We start from the raw sequence: 16,600 nt of genomic DNA, 5'->3' as shown, positions 1-16,600 counted from the left end.
AACTATATTGGGAAAAGAATCATTGGACTGAGATGTAATTCCATTTATCAAATCACAGTTGAAGTGCAACCATAAGCTGGTTTCAAGGATAAGAGTTCAGCAAAACTCCATGAAAGCATTCCCAGTGGACTCAATTGGCATATGGAATTTATACCATCCAAAAGTTGCTTATTTTATTATTATTTATAAAACAGGTGTTACATTTGTTATATCAACAAAATTTAAAATGTATGTGTGTATTGTGTGTGTGTGTATATATATACCCATCTCTCTGAGAGCAATTGTTAATCATTTATCAGCACATCACCCCCCTAACCTCCTGTTTTACCTCTATTTCTTCATTCCTTCTTCACACTCATACTTTATAAGCGCTGGTCCTCTCTTTATTTCATGGGGCTCTTTAAGCTACCTCCTGCATGACCCTTTGCCTCTGTCACTACTCCCAAGTGCTTTCCTTTTTCTTCAATATCTTTCGATCTTAACATTTCGAGGTCCTTCAGGTCTTTTGCTAAAACCCCACTTCTTGGAGGAAGCCTTTCTTAACCTCTCTGACATGAGTGTCCCTGATAAATACCATCATACACACCCTTCATAATATGTTGTCCAAGAAACATTATAGTATCATCTGTGTCGTTCTTATTGACTTATTGTATCCTGCATTAGGGTGCAAGTTGCATGAAGGTGAAAACCACACCATTTGTTCACTATTGAATGTAGCCAGTGCTTAATAGACTACCAGGAAAATACTAAGTGCTCAATAAATGCATGTTCCTGTTTCCCTTCTTTCTCCCTGGGCTGGATAGAATTATTCCCATGAATGCATATTTCTTGTTTGTCATGATTAATAAAATTTTTATGATGCTCTGGACATTTCCATCTTATCCCAATTAGTTGTTAATTTTTTATGTGATTTACTTTATTACTATTATTGCTGTTCTTATTTTTTCTTAGCACCTCCCTCTATCAATCGAAGGTAAGCTTCCAGTGGTTAGGCTGTGGGGCTCTCTGACTTAGCACATTGTATCAGGTGTCTGATTATCAAGGACACAGTAGTCAACAAGAGAGAGATAATTTATTTATGTTCTATGTGGCGAGACACACATTGAACAAGTAAATGTATGCCAAGTGGTACTAAGTGCAATGAGGGAAAATAAAGTAAGGTAAGACTGAAGCATTTTGTGCATAGTGTGTCCAGGAAAGCCTCTCTGATAAACTGAGCGGAAACCTGAGTAGAAAGCAATGGAAGGGCTCAGGGCCCAAAGGCTTCCAGGCTGTGAAATATGGTGCAGAGACCCTGAGGAGGAACTGTGATTTATGGGTTCAAAGAATGGCAAGAAGGCTATGTGGCTGGAGCAAGTGACAGAGCGGTAAGGGAGAGGGTGGGAGGGGGTGGATGTGGAGGGCCATGTAGATCCTCCTGGGTCACTGTAAGAAGACTGGCTATTATTCTGAGAAAGATGGAATTCCTTGAGAGCTGTTGAGTAAATGGCATGTTCCTCCCCCCCTTTAAAAATAGGACCACTCTGGCCCCAGTGCTGGGAATGAACTGTAGAGTGCAAACACAGAAACTGGGAGACTAGTTGAGAGCTTATGGCAGGAATCTGTGTGAGAGCAACCTGGCTTAGACCAGAGTGATGGTGATAGAGGTGATGAGAAGGTGTCAAGAAATTTAAGGGGCTGGGGTTGTGGCTCAGTGGTAGAGCATACACCTTGCACGTGTGAGGCACTGGGTTCGATCCTCAGCACCACATAAAAATAAAGATATTGTGTCCATCTACGACCAAAAAAATATTTTTAAAAAAAGAAATTTAAGAATTTTTCTAATGTATTAATTTTATGGTATGAAAAAAACCCAAATAATTGTTTAAATTTTTGAAAAGGCACAATCATGCCCAGTGTTGTACACAGTCAGGAATCCAGAGAATGGACACCATCTTTCTTTATGGCATATGTCAGCACTGAAATGTCCAGAGAAAATACAAAGAGCTAATGTGTACACAACACCTTCTGTGTGTGGGATTCCCTCCATGTACCAGCACTCGGCATGTATATTGATTCATTTAATCTTTATAATCACCCCCATAGAATACATAGTGAGGCAAAGAGGTGTAAATAAAAGCCTAAAGTCTAAGGTCACACAGCTCGTAAGTGGCAGAGCTGGGATTTGAACCCAGGTGGTTGGCTCAAAAGTCTGTGGCTTTGACGGTTATCACCTCCACTGCGGCTAGAGCCAATGAAATCACAATGTGAGTTCTTATCATCCAAGGAGAACTGGGCTTCAAGTCCCTCAGCCAGCTGCAGAGCACAGAGTGTCAGTTCAAAGCCCATTCAAATGAGGGAGGGAGAATTGGCAGGGCAGAAGGAGGTGGTGCAGTGACCTGGGAACCCATGGAGTGGAGAATGTGAACCTGTAGCACCTACAAAAGCTGTTTCCTAAGAGGAACAAATGATAACATTCCTGACAGATTTGAATGTAGGTCTTTTAGTTAACTGACTTTACACTGGGAAACACATGCACACACACACACACACACAGCTATTCCACTTTGGGGAGTTGTTAGTTTCCCAGCTGTTTGATTGATTGAGTTAACAAAGAGTGACACAATACTTCTGGGATAGGTGCTATGCTAAGCCAAGGATGGACACCAAGCCAAGGCTGCTACCATGCCTGTCTTCTGGGAAGTTTGTTCTTGTAAAAGAGATGGTAGAAAACTATATCATACAAGGTCAGAAGAGGAGGGATGGTAAGGGAAGTACACACAAAGGGTCAGAGAAGTTTGATGCAGAGTAGGGGCAGATGAGGAATGGGGCTGGCTTTAGGGAGAACTCAGCTTTTGTTCCATGCCTGGAAGAAGTGTGGATGTGAAAGGAAGGAAATTTAAGGATTACCTGAAAGGAAAAGCTTGGACAAAGGCAGGGAGGAAGGAAAGCTTGGTATAGGTGGGCAGAGGCCGGGGTCTCTGAAGAGACAGGATGTGAGAAAATTCTAGAAAGATCAGTCTAGATGGTTGGGGGTGAATGGGTTTCCAGATGTCTGCAATTTATTTTTTCTTTTTTAGTTGTTGATGGACCTTTATTTTATTCATTTATTTATATGTGGTGCTGAGAATTGAACCCAGTGCCTCACACATGATACGCAAACGCTCTACCACCGAGCCCTAGATGTCTGGCATTTTATGTTTGAGTTTTAGGCAATGAGAACCCATGAGAGAGTTTTGATTAGGAGATCACCTTTCAAATTGCTGAGCACGTAGTAGGCAGACAATCCATCCATGTTTGTTCAACCCAAAATAAAAGGAATAATAATGGCCAAAATTTAGCAAGTGCTTGATATGCTAGGTACTTTTCTAAACATTTTAGCTACTTAGGCTATTAATTTTCACTACAGTCCATGAGAGAGTTTCTCTGTATCTATCCATTCTACAGATGAGGAAACCAGGAGTCAGAGAGGCCAATGTCTTGCTTCCGGTTTTGACTAATGAGTACATCTGACCAGACCCTGTGTTCTATGCTGCTCTACAGTTTTGGAAAACAGAAAAAGAGGAGAGAATGGAGGGATGGGATCAATGTTATTCTTCAGAAAGGAAGCTGTGGTAGACTCAACATAGCAGAGCAGTGGGGTCAGTTGGAAGTAAGAGACATTCCAAAGATAGAATCAACAAAATCTGTTATTACGTGATATGGGAGGCCAGGGAGAGGGAAGAGTCATGAAGGCTGATAGTTTCTAGCTCCTGTCTCGGGGAAGTGAATGGAGCTGTGAAAACAAATTATAAAGAGACGGAGGATGATGGCAGACCTGTGGGTACTCAGGAGCCTACAGAACAGCTGATGGAACAGGTTTTAAAAGGTGAGCCGCGGGGCTCCTCACCTAGTCATGTTTCCTACTCTGGTGCTCTCTTGGTTTGTTCTGGGAATCTCGAGGCTTTCCCAAGGTTCCTTTCAATGTTTATATCATTTAGCAGGGAAGGCTTGTTAATGACTAATCTGTGTCCGTGAGGCACAGAGCCAAGGAAGAGATGCTTCAACTAGGGCCGGAAGGCTGCCTGTGATCATCCACGGCTTTTGCTGGAACTCTCTCCTCCTCCTCCTTCTCCTCCTCCTTCTCACCCCCCTGTTTCCTCAACTCACCCTAATGTGAAATCAAATTCTGAGCATTTTTAGCAAAGTTTCTTGGGATTTGGAGAGGTGGACTGGACTCAAAATTCTTCCAGGACCTTGGATGTTCATCTCCTACCCAAAACAATCCAAGTAAGTACCTAATTCCTCTGGGAGTGGGAGTGTCTAACTCAGGCAATACAGGGAAAAACAAAACAAAACAAAACAAAAAACAGTTGCTTAAAGGTTTCTCTTTGACATCTGTGATTTTTGTCAATGAATGAATTCTAAGTTAGTAAAGTTTGATGTACAACCCTGAAAACTAAAGCAAAGAAATAAAACAACTGTAAAAACAGAAAGAAGCAGGAATTAATGGTTCAATGATTGCTTATCTGTTGAACAATTGTTCAGGAATATCCTTTTAACATTGTGGTCACCCAAAGAGAATCACTGAAGAGAGTAAATTTTAGAAATGTTTTTGTTCTGATTCTATAGATAGCTTGACCTGGGTGGTGTGCTGCCTTCTGGTGATCTGCCAGATCTTGATGTGGGTCTGGGAATATTTCTAATGTCAGATGATCTGGGAAGTCAGAATAGGACACTGAAGCCATACTTAATTGGCAAGAAAATTTTCCCCAGGAGAAGGGTAGCTTTAAAAAGTTTTTTCTTTTGAGTTGAGTTGGAAACTTCTCTTTTGCTTTCTCTTTCTAATATGAGATGGAAATAAAAGATGGAAAGTATGAGGAAATTTTTTTTTTATTGGTGAGGAAAAACTTTATTATTAAAATTGTCCAAGGGCTGGATCTGTAGATAAGGCATCTCCTTGTCTGCTTCTGACATAGCAAATTAGGAAACTGCGGTGCCTGGATCATTTCTCTTAAATGGACTTTTATTTAGAAAGGAGGGGCGAGGGGATAACAAATGATTCACCTTATATTCTTGAAGTAACACACATCTGAGTTCTGAAGAAATCTGATGTTGTCTCTGGCACTATCTTAGAACCACTTTGACAGTATTGGCGACAGGGGTAGGGACACTTAAAATAACATTAATAAGAAATGAGAAGGTAGGGAGGAAACTTTTCAAGATGATAAATAGTTTTATGGCATAGATCATGGTGATGATTTCGATTTTTATATGTCAATCATACCTCAATAAAGTGGTGTGTGTGTTCCTCTCCCTTATGTGGGTGAGGAGGAGGGAAAGATATTTGGGAAGCCATCACTGTGTTTCTAGCCGTGATTTAATAAAACACAAGCCCTTGTCTTTGAACCCCTCCCTCCCTGCCCCCAATCCTCCCGATTGTGGAGCTCTGCCATTTGCACCCTGGACTTTTCCTGTTTTGCTGAGACTGTTGCAACATGACTGATGTAACTCCTAGTTCATAGAAAAAAAGTTCTAGAGAAGAACAGAGCTCTCTTGTCCTGGGACCCTTCCTCAGTATTTGTAGCACTCTTTCCACGGTCACCTCTGCCCCTGTCCTTGGAGCTGGAGAGGAAAAGTAATGTCATCCTTGTCCTTCCTCTTAATTCCACATCTCCAAGATCAGGAAAGATTGTAATGGAATACCCAGTGGTTGTGAGGCCCAGAGCTCTCTAAGGAAAAGAGAAGAAATGCGTGTGTGTGTGTGTGTGTGTGTGTGCGCGCGCACATGAGTGTGTGATGGAGCTAACTTGAATTCAGTGTCTACCAACATGATGGAAGTTTTGCTTCTACTCATTTTACAGATGAGGAAACTGAGGCTCAAAGAAGATGAGTAGCCTCTTCATGGGCAGGGGAGAAGCAGCAGGGCCCAAGTTGGAGGGTAGGTTTTTCTGATTCTAAAGCCCCTTCCTTACTCCCCTGATGTTGTTAGATGTTGGGAAATCTTGAAATCTGAAATGATGGGTGAGCAGGCAGGCCAGATGGCAGATATCTCGGCTTGACAGTGGTGATTTGTTAAAATCTGGAATTATTTTGAAGATTCCTAAAACCTTGTGTGTAAGGCATTTTCTAAGGACTGCACCATCAGCAGGGGAAGTGGAAAGTTTGCATTGTTGTTTGTTTTAACCCAGAGGCCAGCCTAGGAGAGCTGATTGACACTTTGATTATTAGCATCTTGGTTAAAGACTGGAATGAACCCATCAGGACAGGTGCTGTGGATAGGGACATTCTGGAGGAGCTCAGAACTTCCGTGGTTCACAGGGCTGCGGGTTATGAGGGCCGTAAAGAGATATATTTTGAAAGGCTTCCTTCCATTTTTGTTGGAAAGAAAGAAGGTTCTCTCCTGATAGAGTTTCCTTTGCTTTGCTCCCTGTCTCACTTTTCTTTGAAAACCTAGCAACAGAGACCATGAGGAGGCTGAAAGAAAGAAGGACAAATTTCCCCCGGTACATTTTTGGGTGGTGCTGAGGAATTCAACCCAGGTCCTTGTGCATGCTAAGCACATGCTTTACCACTGAGCTACACCCCCAGCCTCCTCCCAGGTATTTCTTATCATTCCTATGTCTTCTACAAGTGGGAGATATAATTGAGATTTATCACAGCCAGGTGCGGTCGTGCGTGCCTGTAATCCCAGCGGCTTGGAAGGCTGAGACAGGAGGATTGTGAGTTCAAAGCCAGTCTTAGCAAAAGCAAGACCCTCTGTCTCTAAATAAAATACAAAATAGGGATGAGGATATTGCTCAGTGGTGGAGTGTTCCTGAGTTCAATCCCTGGCACACATAAAAAAAAGAGTCATCACTATATGAGTGTCCCCAAACTTCATGGAGAGACAAAAGTCATCATTACATAAAAAATATCCATCCCCCCCCTTTTTCCCACTCACCTCTCCCATCAACATTGAGATTTCCTAACCCCTTATTTCCACGGTGAGTTATTTTCTCCATGTCTACACTTCTTTTTCTCTCTCTCTTCTTTGTAAAATTGTGTCAGGACATCATTAATATAATGCAAATTGATTGCAACGTGAAATTGCAAATATTTCGCAGGAGGAAACATGGTTTATTCTGTGCTAGGCCTAAGAAATATAAAAAAGTTCTGGTGGTTAAAGTTAATACATACAAATACAAAATAAAATTTTATTAGTTTTCATTTTTCAAGATAAAATTCTAATAAAACTTTGAGGTCTCCCTCCTCCATTTAAGTAGACTAATGGCTTTTTTTCCTGGCCCCAATGAGCCTGGGATAACTTGGGTCTCTTATACTTTAATTAATGCCATTAATTCAAAGACAGGAGAAGCAGCATGACTTTGCAATTTCAAGTCCTTCAGGTATATAGAACATGGTCATTCAGTAGTCATGGTAAATAATTTACTTGTCTGTGGAAATGACAGTCCTGCTAGGGAATGTTCCTAATCAGAGGAAAGACCCTTCTTCTGGGACTGATGTCCCTGATGGAGCAGAGAACTGTCTACTGCCATTTCCTCAAGAGTTGTAGAAGCTGTCAGTGTAGACAGCAAGTCTACACCAGTGTGGGGCAAAGATTATGAGCCAGGGTTGGGAGGGAAGGGGCAGGACCAAGTAATACCACCCTAAAGTGGGAGCGTGGAAGACCCTTGCTCTTTGGAGTCCAGGCTTTGATTTGGAGGCTATGATTGGGCTTCAGGGGGCCAGGGATCTTTTGAGACTCTATTTTTGAATCTGTGAATTCAACAGAAGATTTTTAGGGCAGTGAAACTAGTCTGTGTGATGCTACGGAGGTGAATACATGTTTGTCAAAACCCGTGGAACATATAACCCAAGAATGAACCCTGATATAAATTGGACTTTGGCTGACAATGATGGGTCAGGGTAGGTTCATCAGTTGTGAAAATGTACCACTCTGGTGAGGGACATTGATAGTAGGGGGGCATCTATCAATACTGTGCAGAGGTTGTGGGTCTTTGGTAACTTTCTCTATTTTCTGTTCAATTTTTCTGTGAACCTAAAACTATTCCTTCCCCATCCCAAATTTATTGATTTTTAAAAATCTGTGCATTTTATGTGTTTTTCCCCAATAGTGAGGTTTATAATTTATAGGTTTATAATTTAGTTTTTATTATCTTTAAAATATTCATTCATTTTTGTGCATAGTTCTAGGTAACTTATAGTACTTGAAGAGGATGACAGCTGGTGTGTGTGTGCTTTATTGCCTAATTCAGCCAAGCTCTCTATTAAGAAAACCCGGGGTCTCACAAGCTAGGTGCAAAATCTACCACTGAACTGTACTCCCAGCCCTTAAATATGTTTTTTGTTTTGTTTTTTTAAACTAAAAAGCTTCTTCTCAGCAAAAGAAACAATCAGTGAGGTGACTAGAGAGCCTACATCTTGGGAGCAAATTGTTACTCCTTGCACATCAGATAGAGCACTAATCTCTAGGGTATATAAAGAACTCGAAAAGCTAAACACCAAAAAAATAAATAGCCCAATCAATAAATGGGCCAAGAAACTGAACAGACACCTCTCAAAGATGATATACAATCAACCAACAAATATATGAAAAAATGTTCAACATCTCTAGCAATTAGAGAAATGCAAATCAAAACCACTCTAAGATTTCATTTCTATTAAACCTTTTTTTGACAATCTGATAGGGGAAAATGGTATCTAGTTATATTAATTTTCATTTTTCTGATTTTAAATTAATCATAGATGCTTTCTATGTTTATTGGCCACTTACGTTTCTATTTTGGTGAATTTCTATGTTTATTGGCACCTTATGTTTCTACTTTGGTGAATTTCCTTTTTTATATTTTTTGCCAGTTTCTCCCTTGCATTGTTTATTTTTTTCTGTTCTTATTTATAGGAATGATTTATACATTGCTTGTATGAATATTTTGGCTGTTATTTATGTTACAAATATCATCTTCTGGTTTCAGATATTTAGCTTTGTTTGTGGTGTTTTAATTCCTGTCATACATCTTAATGTTGTCAAATTCATTGTTTTTCTTTTTAGTTCTTATTTAGTTAGTCCTTCTCAATCCTCAAGTTCATAAAGATAATAAATTTCCCCATATTTCCATCCAATTTTTATTATTTTTAAAGTCTTTAATTTCTTTGATGCTTATTTTGAAAGATAATGAAAAAATAGAAATCTTTATTTTTACATCCAAAGAAATAGCCAATTTTCCTGACACAATTTCTTGAACAGACCATCCTTCTTCCACTGATTAGGGCTGAATCCACCAGCTACAGCATAAAGAACTGTCTACAGTTGCTCAGGACACAATGGGCTATTTTCCTCTCCTATAGTCATTAATATTAATACACCCCAATACACCATTCAAGAATCAATCCTCCAACCTCAGAAAGACTTCCTTCGTTCTCCTAATTACACCCCTGGCTGAAACCCTCCAATGGCTGCCATTTAGAATACATTCCAAACTCCTTCCCATGGCTAACAAGGCCATAGGAGATCTGCCAACTCTAAGCCTTGTCTCTTCCACTCCCTGCTGGGCTTACTCATCTCCAGCCTCCCTGGGCTTCTGCTTTCTTCCAACACTCCAACACAGCTTCTAGCAGTTGCTGGCTACTCTGCCAAGACTTGCTTTTCCTTTGCATGACTTATTCCTTGTCCTTTACCTCTTGGTTCAAATGTCTACTTTTTGGAGAGAGCTCACCTCTGATGATCGTCTCCAAATTGTTCAACTACACTGCTCTGTCCCTTATCTCTTTTTATCTTATCATCACCATCAGGAATCTTATGGTCAATCTATATATCATCCACCTCTTGCTCTCTGCCTCATCTATCATTGTGGACCTTTCCTTAAGAACATTATTGTAGCCTTTGGACTGAGTTCAGGGCTTCCCCTGAGCATGAAATTATGATGGCTAGAAAAACTTCATTTTTTCCCCTGCCCTTTACAAATGAATTACACAGACACACCACAAAGTGTATGCTGCCATCAATGACCGTGTTGATCAGCAACAGTGTCACCAAGGATGGTGTCTTCGTGTGTGAAGTGTTCACAGTGAACCAGGCATGTGGAATCAGTTTTCTATCTTCATCTTCCAAGAACTGAAAATTTCTCTAAATCAGAGTTAAAGCTATTTAATTGGAACAGTATCTTTCCAAGGCCCCTATTTGCAAATGGTTTGTGCTAAATGAGAGGCGCTCCTTACACCATGAACTTCCCGTGACATATGGTATCTAAACAAGTAAATATTGATAACCAGAAAGTGGGAATCCAAGCTACCAGTAACTGTGTGTCTTATCATAATAAAAACAAACAGTGCATACCATTTTTGAAATTATTCCCGAGTCCTTAAATTAAGACTTAGGCAACAGAATTGTACAAATAGACAAAGTAAAATGAACATTAGTCCTTGTTTCTAACAATATCCAAGGCTTAAACTTTGTATCCTCAGCCTGCTTCTTCTCCTTCTTCCTCCTTTTTTTAATGCTGTGCTAAATTCCATCCTTTACCTTTCTGTGGATGCTGCCTGGTATGGTCACTGATCATCTCATCTCATCAAACATGGAATTTTTTGGAATTTTCCTCCCTCTTTTACTACCCCCTTCCCCATCCTACCTTCTCCTTGGAGTACTCTTCTTTAACACAGATTTCACTGTTCTCCTCAAAATGACCAATATGTCCCCAGTGTCCAGAGTTAGGTTCCCAAAACATTTTGTGGGAAGGAATTACTTCTTCCTTAGAAGTTTAAGAAATGTATGTGCAGGTGAGGATACGAGTGTATGAGAGAGAAAATGTGTATGAACATGTGTATCTTTACAGATGAGAAAACTTTCTATAATATATAACTATATTATGATTCATTCAATCTTGCTCATTAGGAAATAGTTCCACCACGCAGAAAACAGAGTAATAAATTAATCTTTGGATTTATTACCCAACTTAAGAAGAGGAGTGTTATAGAAGTTATGGAAACTCCCTCTGTACCCAACCTACTCACAATCTGTGCCACTACTTTGAGTGTGGGATTCAACAGTTTAGTTTAAGTCTTTATAATAAAAGTGGAAACAGAAGTATTTTTTTTTTAAACACAGAACAGAGAGTGACCATGGCAGGCTTTGAAGACCATGTGGTCTGTGTTACAAATACTCAACTCTGCCATTGTGACTTGAAAGCAGCCCTGGACAACAAGTAAATGAAAGGGCAAATATGCTCCTTGGCAGGCTGGATTTGTCCTGTGTCATAGTTTCCTGATCCCTGCAGTAGAATATTGATGATAGTATGTGGCATTGTTCTGCATATCTTTAAACACATATAAATTGTGTAAGACTGTATGTATTATTCTGCAACCTGATTCTTTTGTTCAATGTTTTTAGTTTATCCATATGAATACATATGATTCTATTTAATTTTACAGTCATTTATTTTAGTTCTGTTTGTAGTCATTTTAATTACTATTTAGTATTGTGAAGATAATAATTATTTATTGTATCCATTCTCTGGTTGATTTATGCTGTTTCCAACTTTTTACTATTGGAAACAACACAATAAACATTTTTGTACCTGATACCCCACACCTATGTGTGAAGTACTATGAAAAGTTTATCTTTTAATCTTTGCAGCATCCCTATTATTTAGTTTTAAAATCCTTATTTAGCTGGGGCTCAGGGTGGTAGTGTGGGAAGGAGGTGTTGGGTGAACAGTCCTAGGTCATGCATGAAGCAGAACTGGTACTCCCCCCATCTTCTCACATCTCATTCTCTGTGGTATTTCTACTAGACCACAGGGGGAAAATATACAAAACTGAGAGTTGTAAGAGTAAATTTGTATAAATGGAGGCAAACTATGCTCCTAAAAGGCAAAACTGAATATTATCATGGTATAAATCTTCTTCCCTAAATATTTAGGTTTGACACCATCCCAAATACTCAAACTTTTTTTTAAAAAGGGTGTGTTTCAAAAGATGATAATTATAGTGAATAAGTAAATGAGAATATCTTAGGAAATGTTGAAAAAAGAGTAGAAAGGATAATATTGGTATAAGATATAACTATAAGATAAATGGACAACTAAAGTCAGTCTTAGTAAAAAGACACATCATAATTCAACGAGGAAGGGAAGAAGTATTTTGCAAAAATTCACCTTGTACCATAAAATAAAAGTAAAGAGCAAGAAAAATAAGTTTTAAATAATGTAATATACTTTAAATATATACTTTAAATATATACTTTAAATAATGTAATATACTTCAGTATATGCAATACAAAACTTTTCAGGAAAACATAAAGACATATAGTAAGTATACCAGTTAGTACATTCAACATACAATAACCTCTTCCAAGTCAGTAAAACACATGAATACTTCAATAGAAAAATGCCAAAGGACATAAACAGAAAACTATCACATAGTGCCATTAAAGATGTAAAAAAATGTTTATCAACCTCACCAGTAATCAAAGAAACGTGAGTTAATAGAAAAAGATAGAATTTGTCATCTAACAAATTAGAAATGATTGTTCAAATTGAGAGTAGGCAACGCCAGTATGAGAAAGGCACCTTTACTGCTTGTGGGAGTGTAAATTGAGAAAAAAAAATAGAATACAGTTTGGCATTTTAATGTATCTCTGTATTGCCTGAATTTTCTGCAATGGCTTTTTTATTAGAAAAATACTTTCATTTAAAAAAATAAATTTTAACAACTTTTCAGGAAAACAGTGTATGAAGGAATTCTTAAAGTTGGGGCTGGATTAAGTTAACAAAACTATTAATTGAGAATGATTATGCTGACCCAGAGAGGGTAACTGGTTCACTCACCTGCATTCACCCTATCCCCACCTCCAGGGCAGGAGTGGGGAATGAGGAATTGAGGGAGAAGGTAGGGAAGTGGGTGTGTGCAAATTCAGATAGGCTTCTTTATCTGCTCTGATTCCATATTTAATCCTTTCTGTATTAACACATGCATGGACTCATTTGAATGGAAATGATGGCTTCCTGTTATCTGGCTTTTATTACTATGGAGAGTTCTTAGCCTCTCTGTCTGAGGATGTTCAATTTCATTACTTATGTAGAACTTCTAACTATGTTTCTAAGGAGGTTTGCTTCCTCTACTGCATGTGCTCAGCCAACTGTTGCCTGACAATGGCATCTTCCTTTCTGATCTGCATTCTCTCTTCAACAACAAACTGCTTTTTCTACTTTTTGGCATGAAGAATGAGCCACCTATATGTAGAGACAGTTTAATGTGTGAGCTTGAGTTTTGATCAAGTGAGCATTAGTAATAATAACTAGTAATAAACTCAATCAAAATTTTGAATATTTAAAATCTTAAAGTCACTAGAAGTCAAAAAATTCAAATTTATAGGCTTATATGCTAGGGGTAAAAATTATGACAGAATGGTCAATAGTAGACTCTAAAACATAGAAATAGTAACCTATTAACCTAATGTTAGGAGGTTAACATTATTAACATATAACATTATATTACATTAATATTAATATATACACATTACATTAATATGTATATAATTAACTTATAACAGTAAAGGTTAATAATGTTAAACTATTAACATTGGGTTAATATTCTTTAGTGAAGTCAAATAAAATGTGAATTTAAGAAAGAAGAGGAATGACTTTAAAAATGTTTCCAGCTGCTAAGAAAACATCTTCAAGTATTTCTTCAAAGGATGAGTAAGGACATTAAGCTATGGTACTTAGGGTTAATTGGATAAACTTAACAGTAATACAACCACATGTAAAAATATCAACTTTTACAATATGATGGAAATTACATTTATTGCAAGTATCTTAGTTTTTAGTGAAAAGCTATAGATGTCAACCCTCCAAAAATGTGTTGAAGGAGCATACTATTTTTCAAACTTCTTTTAGGGAGAAAGTGAGTAAAAATATTTGAAGACCATTAATATAAAGAATAACCATTACTTATTCTCAATCTGTAAAATGACTCCTTTTATGGAAGGGAGGATTTAAAGGGAAAATAAAGACTCCAGGGTTCAAGTCTGGGGTATCCTAGGAATTACTTTTCTTTTAAAGTTCTTTCCCTAGTAAGAAGAATATTGGAAAAAAGAAGACACACAAATAACCCCAAGTAAAGAGATGGGTATATAGAAACACTTCAAATAGCGTAAAGCTGATAATCCCAGTAAGAAGCTGTTAGAGGTAAAGAAGATTTTACTGTAATGATATGTATATAATTAATCAGATTTATATTCCCAAGGCAATCTTTACACTCAGTTTACCTATACTTTGATTCTTTCTAAGCCCTTTTGTTCTTTAAGACATGGTTTAGCACATTTTATTTTATTTTTTTTCTGTAAAGGGATAAGTAATACATATCTTTGGCTTCTCAGGTCATGCAATCTTGTGTTGCAACTACTCAGTTCTGACATTGTGGGGAGACAGCATATAAACACATGCCATCAAAAATGAGTGTGGCTATGTACCAATAAGTCTTTATGGACACCAGATTTTAAAATTAATATAACTTTCACATGCCAAAAAACATACTTCTTTTGATTTTAAAACCATCCTAAACTCACAGGTGACACAAAAATAGCAGCAGATAAGTTTGTGAACTTCTTATCAGATATAGTACTTAAAAAGTCTCTTTATGTGAAAAACAGACTTAGTATCTGGAAGGAGACACAGGAAACTGGCCACTCTCATTGTATTTTGGTTAGTGTAATGGGTGATTGAGCTGGGAAGATTTATTTTCCAGTATACTGCTTAAATTACTTGCTATGTGCTAAGGTTTGGATATGACTTGAGTGTGTCTCCTTTAGGATTCATGGGCTAAAAGCTTGGATCTAGTGTATCAATGTCAAGAAATGGTGGAGCCTTTAAGAGGTAGAAAGAAAAAAAAAAACTGGGTTACAATAGCTCTTCCAAAACAAACAAACAAAAATCCTGTTAAAATTTTCTTTTCTCTTTCCTGGTATTTTTTTTTCCACAGAAGTTTTTTATTTAATTAAATCCAGTTTCTCTTAAAGAAAAAAAAAAAGAGGTGGAACATAGCAGAAGGGATTAATGCTGGTTTCAAAAAGTAAACCCCTTCTTCCAAGTATAGGTTGTTAGCAAGGCCACTCCATGTACTTGGCCCAATCTGCATGTGGCAATATCCCTTTCCATTTCTTCCCCCTGTTGTGATACAGACAGGGGCCCTTGCCAGAATGTCAGTGCCATGTTCCAGCTACTAGAACCATGAATCAAATAAACCTCTTTACCTAATAAGATATCCAGGCAAGTGTTTTGTTATAGCAACACAAAACAGACTAAAATACCATTTATTTGTGCTATCACTTCAAAAATTAAAGAATTTCCTTAAAAAAAAAAAAAACCCTTCAGGATTTGTAAATCTATTGAAACTGGTTTGAGTGAACCCTTTGTAGCTATCTGGGTTTAAAAGTTTTGTTGCTAGCTTTCAAGGGCACAAACGTGGTGGGTCTCCTGCCAGGGATAATCATCTGAATGATTCAGAATTAGGGGAATTGGACTTTCACTTGGGTGAGCAAATAATAAATTATCCTAAAGCTTATGCAATGAAAGAATGAAATCCTTATCTTATGTCATTTTTTTTCCAGGAAGAGCATGCCAAATGTCATGGATTTGGCAGAACTAAGCAAGAAAAGCAATAAATACAGATAATTTAAGTGAGCCAACATTTCTTTGGGGCCTATTGTGTGCCAAGCACTTGAATTTAAAGTGCCAAGTTTATATGAATATTACAGGAATCCAAAATGAAAATGAGTATACCTTGAAAGTATTAGAGAGTTGAAGTATGGGAAAGGTTTATGAACATTGTTCAAGGTTAAAAAAAAAAAGAGAGAGAGATTCTGGGTACAAAGGTGCCTGCTATAGTTTTAGCTACTCACAAGGCTGAGGTAAGAGGAACAGGTGAGCCCAAGAGTTTGGGACTAGCCTGGGCAGTGTAGTCAAAGAGTCTCTCTCTTACAAAAATTAAACAAAAAAATCATTCAAGGAAAGAAAAGCACAGAGGGAAACCTAAAATCAAAAAGTTACAGATTTATAATCTTTTTCTTTCTTTCAGTGTATGTGTGTGTGTGTGTGTGTGTGTGTGTGTGTTGCTGGGGATAGAACCCAGAGCTTTGTACATGCTAGGCAAGTACTCTACTGCTGAGCTACATCCCCTACATATATATATATATATATATATATATAATTTATTTATCTATTTATTTATTTATTTTGGGGGTACTGGGAATTGAACTCAGGGACTCAACCACTGAGCCACATCCCCCACCCTATTTTGTATTTTTTTAGAGACAGGGTCTCACTGAGTTGCTTGGCATCTCACTTTTGCTGAGGCTGACTTTGAACTCATGATCCTCCTGACTCAGCCTCCTGAGCTGCTGGGATTACAGGCTTGTACCACCACGCCCAGCCCCTCCCCATTTTTTTTTAAAGGCCAGAGGAAATGGGACTTAAGCTATAGGATATAAATTTGGGTTGGATATTAGGAAAAATCATTATTTACTTTTCATTGTAGAATTTCCTAATCCACAAATAGGGGAAACTATCTAGAGCAGTAGTGGCCTAAGTTTTGGAGGGCTTTTAACTTATTTATTAAATAAGCTAATAAATACATACATACATAT

At 38.0% G+C, this 16,600-nt stretch overlaps 1 protein-coding gene across 3 annotated transcripts in view; it reads left to right on the top strand.

The window, feature by feature from the left end:
* The first annotated feature begins 4,032 nt into the window (after nucleotides 1–4,032).
* Nucleotides 4,033–16,600, top strand: part of Nr1h4 (nuclear receptor subfamily 1 group H member 4) — a 76,068-nt gene continuing 63,500 nt past the window's right edge. Inside the window, exons 1-2 of one of the 3 annotated variants that reach the window (XM_015482878.2) lie at nucleotides 4,033–4,248; nucleotides 5,823–5,899. The gene's annotated coding sequence lies outside the window, so the exon portion shown is untranslated. The remainder of the gene's footprint in view (nucleotides 4,249–5,822; nucleotides 5,900–16,600) is intronic. The other 2 variants (XM_015482880.2, XM_015482879.2) reach the window with 2 other exon arrangements.

Source organism: Marmota marmota, unplaced genomic scaffold, assembly GCF_001458135.2.
Source record: "Marmota marmota marmota unplaced genomic scaffold, marMar, whole genome shotgun sequence".
Taxonomy (NCBI): domain Eukaryota; kingdom Metazoa; phylum Chordata; class Mammalia; order Rodentia; family Sciuridae; genus Marmota; species Marmota marmota.
This window is presented reverse-complemented; position numbering and strand designations above follow the sequence as displayed.